The sequence below is a fragment of the Pteropus medius genome, unplaced genomic scaffold, assembly GCF_902729225.1.
Source record: "Pteropus medius unplaced genomic scaffold, Ma_sr-lr_union100, whole genome shotgun sequence".
Taxonomy (NCBI): domain Eukaryota; kingdom Metazoa; phylum Chordata; class Mammalia; order Chiroptera; family Pteropodidae; genus Pteropus; species Pteropus medius.
Genome location: NW_024349802.1, coordinates 28044791 through 28050690, shown reverse-complemented (window position 1 = coordinate 28050690; position 5900 = coordinate 28044791). Strand labels below are relative to the sequence as shown.

The 5900-nt window shown below is 29.9% G+C and overlaps 1 pseudogene; it reads left to right on the top strand.

The window, feature by feature from the left end:
- The first annotated feature begins 1305 nt into the window (after nucleotides 1-1305).
- Nucleotides 1306-1423, top strand: LOC120581672 (uncharacterized; annotated as a pseudogene).
- Nucleotides 1424-5900: the final 4477 nt, after the last annotated feature.

Below are 5900 nucleotides of genomic sequence, written 5' to 3'. Positions count from 1 at the left end.
AAAGACTGTAAAGGAGCTGATATATTTTTTTCAAAGGATGAAAAGAAAACAGAGGTTATACATGGAAATATATTTTAGAAACTACCAAACTTTTAAAAAAATCTATAATTTTCTGAAATAAAATGGGATCAGTTAACAATTAAAAGTTTTATATGCACATAGAAATCTACTATGAATTGACTTATTCAATGACCATAATTCTATAACTTTATTTAAATCATAAAAGCAGTGTATAGTTACTATAAAATACATATGTAAAATTGTATGTAAATTTAATGTAAAATTGTAATTTTGTAAATAGCTAATTATGAATGGTTAGTATAATTCCTTCTAGATATTTTTTCTGTGCATATGATGTTTGATGCCAACTATATGAATACATGTTATTTAATATACATGTAGTATAATTTTAATAATGCTGATTAATGTAGATATTTACATACAGAATAAACAGAAATATTTGTATGTTCACATACATATACAAACTTAATTTCATTTTTTTACCTTGCTTTATTTTCAATAGCAATTTCCCTTTCATTTAAAACCACAGTTTTGATTGGAACAGCTATCAAGAGTGTGGTTTTCTCCCAAGAGGGGAGAAACACAAAAGCTGAGTAAGTATGATAGAGGTTCTTTTGCATGGTCTGTTAAGGCATAAAATTCCTTAAGAAGGAAAGTAAGGGTGTGAAATGATGCTATAGCTTGACAGGGACAAAGATAGGATACTTTGAATTCATTTCTGATGCATTTCTGATCCCAATCACCGTGAAATGATTGCTAAATTAGTGCATTGTGTATGAGCTAAGGTTTTTGCAGTTGGACAAATTGGAGTTCAAATTCAGGCTTTACAACTCATTATCAGAGTTGTCTTACAAATGTTACTTAACTTCTTTGAGTTTAGTTCTCTCATTTGCAAAATGGATATCATTTGTAATTATTTCATAGAGTTGTTATATATTCTAAATAAGATTAATATGAAAAACACTAAGCGAAGATGATTGCATAGGCAAAAACATTGTAATTTGTCTCCTACCTTAATACCACTATGACCTTGAAGTATACCCCTAAGGGAAAGAAACTCTACTTGACTTCTCCTCCTTGAATCTACGGATAACCAAAATTAATTCTTACTGATGGCAGGCCATTTTAGGAGTATGACTCAGCCAGAGGCCCAATCCTCTACATTCATTCATTCATTCATTCAGTCAGTCAGTCAGTCATTTATATTCATTCTCTCACTAATAATTTATTGATCCTCGAGGATGTGCCAGGTATTACAAAGCTATGGACATATAAGAATAATCAGTCTACGGCCATGCCACCCTGAAGACACCCGATCTCATCTGATCTTGGAAGCTAAGCAGGTTGGGCCTGGTTAGTACTTGGATAGGAGACCACCTAGGAAGACCAGGTGCTGTAGGTGATAAAAAATAAATAAATAAACAGACACTAAAAAAAAAAAAAGAAGAATCATAAGATATTGCCCTATGTACAGATATGTGATATAAGCTTATAATGTGCCATAAATGTCATAACTGAAGTATGTACATAGCTTGAGCTGTTTGAAGAAGACTTCTTATTGGGCAGTGGAGAGAAAGCTTTTTAGAGCAAATGATTTTTTAAACAAGTTTTGGTAATGCATAGGTATTTGCCAAAAAAAATGGGGCTGTTGGCAGAATAATAGTTTCTTTTTCCCTAATGGAACAAGCAAAGGTGAAGGAAATAATTTTAAAAATGTCAAGGGACCTACAGGTACAGCAAAGAGTATAAGGTATGGCTTTGTTGTTAGACTTAGACGATGTTAGTAGATGGTAAGCTTAAACTTATAAAAAGCAGACTAAGGCATAAGATCAAACTTTTATTTTCTCTTTTATTTCTTCTAACCATTTTCCAGATGCTTTTGCTCAGGACTCTCATGAAAATCTGAACAATAAAACATGGAGTTAACTCACTGTTCTATTGGTTTTATAAAGCACAGAGACACAGACCGTGTTTATAGGATAAAGAACAAACAACTGATCAATGAAAAAGCTTTGGAGATGTTTTAATGCTGGCTTGTCAACTTCCGCCATATGTACTCTAGTCATTAAAAAGTAGAAAAGCTGGCTGCAATAATATACTAAATTAATCAGATAATTTTTACCCACATTTACCCTAGTCTCAAGAGCTTGCAACCAAATTTACTTCAGTTTACACTAATTTTGCTGCAGCAAAAGCCAATAAATAGACCATAAATTAACATGTAAATGCAACTAGAGTAGCAGTTTCCTGAACTCAGAAACTGTTAAGGCAATTATTTAATAGAGTATTATTTATTATCCTTATATCTGATTAGCTTTAGATGCAAAGTTAAGTCTCTTTTTTGCATAAATTATAAATAGAATAATTTTTGAATTTTATAGTCTTGGAAATTAAAATAATTAATGAGTAACCATAAGAAATCTTTTCAATAATTAATAATTTTAGATTTACCATTTTCCTCTAAACATCAGAAACCAAAAAAAATAGCACAGAACAATTATCTAGTATAGAGTTTTTAGAACAAAACTAGAATGATAGTGGGTGATGACTTTACTAATCATATTATTAATTCTTTATTTCTTGATAAAATTATATTTATTGATATTATCAATTTACACATATATAATCTAGTAATATATTTTATAATTATTTATACCAATTTCATAATTATTAGGACTTAGAACTATTTTATGAATTAGTTTTATTTTTACTGTATATAAATAAATGAGGGCTGGATATATGCAGATGCAATTTGAAACGATGAATCTAGGTGGTAAACTAAGAAAGGTGTGCACAGAGGATCAAGAGACATGAGTTCCACTCTTGGAAAAGGAAAAAATTTGAATGAAGTATCAAGAAATACAGGTTCTATTCTTGGTTAAGCTTCTGTTTTCTCAGGGGCTGAACTGTCACTTTTCCCAAGGGAGAAAAATAAAGAAGCATTTTTTTCTACCCAGTTCATGTTCTCTTTAGTCAATCCAGAGATGAAAACATGATAGCGATAAAACATACATGGGTAATGAAAGTGAACGTTCCCTGGAAGTATAGGCTTTTTATTCTGTTCTTCATCTAACTAGCTGTGCTGCTTTGGTCACCCCCATTAATCTCTCTGGATCTCATGTGTAAAAATAAGGAAGTAGATTAGGTCCAGAATGACAAATCATTTCATGTTAGCAACAATAGTGGTAGGTTAGAAGAAGCTACTTGGTGTTCTCTGTTGAAATAGATTGTGAGCTAGTGTCCCAGCTCAGTGAGTAAGAACTGGGGGTGGGGTAGATAGAGGCTTTGGCAGTTCAAGTGCTGCTTATCTGCTACTCCTGAATTGGTTTATCGTTGGGTAATTTCTAGTTCTAAATCTCTATGACTCTATAATTTAATATCAAGATAATAGGTGATGCTGAAACACATAGAAGAAACAGGCAATCTTTTAACAGACTTTAGGGAAGTTCCCAGTGCTTAAAAATTTATTACCTTCAATTGCATTGCCTTACACTGTGTTTAAATTTTTCTAGTTCATATTCCTTTGGTTAGGTGATAAAGGCAGCTATTGTCAGATTGACCTATTACTAATCATTAACACCTTGGTTTAAGTTAATTGATTAATATAGTTAACCTATGATGATAGAGGATCTTAGAAAAAGTGAGATCTGTGATAAATATGTTTTTATAAGTAAAAATGAGAAAGGTCTTATGTGTGGGACATCACTGTCAGTAAGAGTAGTGCCGACTGAAATAGACAGTAGGCAATTCAGAAACTAGGAGATCATGGGACTGGTCTTATTGCCAAATACTATGGATGTGTCTAGAAGTCATGGATGTGGGTGGTGGGAAATAGACAAAATGACACCCAGATACAAAAGAAACCCATCTGTTTCTACAATGTTACTCGGCATCTGTTTCATTAAAGGAAGAAAGAAAATTTGTCTTTTTTTCAAGAATAAATATATCAAAAGATCATTTCTACTACCCAAGATTAAAGTGCATGTGTTTACTTTGCTAATCTAGATCAGAAAAATTAAATGAAAATACTAAAGTCTATTCATCAGATCTCAAGTCACCAATCCTAGCCATGGTGGTAGTTGATTGTTTTTATTTTCCCTTAACATAATCAAATCGAGAAGAGCAGTAAATCTGATTACATAAGCATTATAAGTATTAACAGTCTTAAAAATGCATTAATAAATATTTAATAAGGAAAACAAGAAAATATAAATCACATTCTTTATAACCATTTAAAATTAGATGTTTATAGTAATTGAATGAACATATAAATGTCTAAATTTCAAATCACTATTAGAGGCTAAATGAAAGTAATTATTTCTGTTTGTTGTATATTTCTCTATAAAAATCATCTATAGGTAAGGATTTATGTAATACTAAATATTTATATTGGCAAAAGTATAAGTATTAATACATATACGTTTTCATACAGATAATGTGAGTAGTTAGATAGGCTGTATAGATATGTATGTATATGTATGTGGATATACAATTTACATATATATGCACATAAATTATATTTGGTTACTTCTATGTTCGAAATGACAAACTGAACTAATCTATTTTGTCAGCTTCGTTTCATTGGTTGGAGCTTCCGGGAGACATATACTGAGAAAGATTTGAAGAATATTTATGCTCTCAGTAGGAATGAATGCTCTGATTGATTATTGATGTCTACTAAAAGCATAGCAGTACAGTATTAATACTCATTTCATGTATTTCTATGCTGTACTAAAGTACAGGGTAAGAATTACTGAAAAAACATTTTCAGTCTTTCAAATTATCTTTTAATACTAAGATCCATGATAAGTAGATTAATGATTTGTTGAAAGAGGCAAAAATCTGAGAGGGTAAAAAAATCCCTCACATAACTAAGGAAAAACTTCAATAATAATCACTAGAATAATTACACAAGATTAAATAATTTTAAAAAAATCACAAAAGCTCTACCTTTTCTAGAACTCTATATTACAGTTATGAGAATTGTAGTATTTGAGAGATTAAGAAATAACATGTACATAACAATTTTTTTTCTAGAAATACAAACTATTGATAAATGCTTGGAAAGATAGCTTTTAAATTGTTCAATTTTATGTTGTTCATAATGTTCAAGACTATTCAGCAATTATGATGATTAATAATTTAATGCTAAAATGTTATTTTAGAGTACATCAGAGTATGTAATGTTTATTTTACAGTAAAATGTTCTTTTTCATTTTTTTACAGTGAACATGTAATACTTGGAATTTTCATATAAAATTATTATATAGACTTTCTGAGGATATTGATTAAATAATAGTAATGTTTTCCATGATCTACAGACCATGAAGCACATGACTATAAATAGCAAAATCACAATGTGTGCCTTTTAAAGAGAAAACTTTCATAAATAACGCCATTCCAATTTTTTCTTTAATAAAACTCAGCATATATGTAAATAACAGAAGCACCTTTTTTCCTCATCTATATCTGATTTCTCTTCTCAACATAGCAATTACATAGGATATATTGTACTTATAGTTTAAAGTGACAATATCTTGATAGATTTTTTTTTTTTTGCATTGAATTCAACTCAGAATGCAATATCAGTCTCAATAAGTACCTGTGTAAAAAAAGCTTAAGTGGTCTTTCTGCATATGAAGGACAATGCAAATTTTTACTCTTCTCAGTTATTGTGACAAAGGACTGTATCTAGGTATTAAATTATCTTATGCTGATATTACATGAAGCAAGTAGATAACTGAGAAAACAAAAATAAAAGTTTATACTATTTCCTTTGCCTTTTCTCTTAAATCTATTATATATATGCTCTTATATATCTACATTTAGTATTTGATATTATATAATATTACTTATAATTTTATAAGTAAAAATGAGAA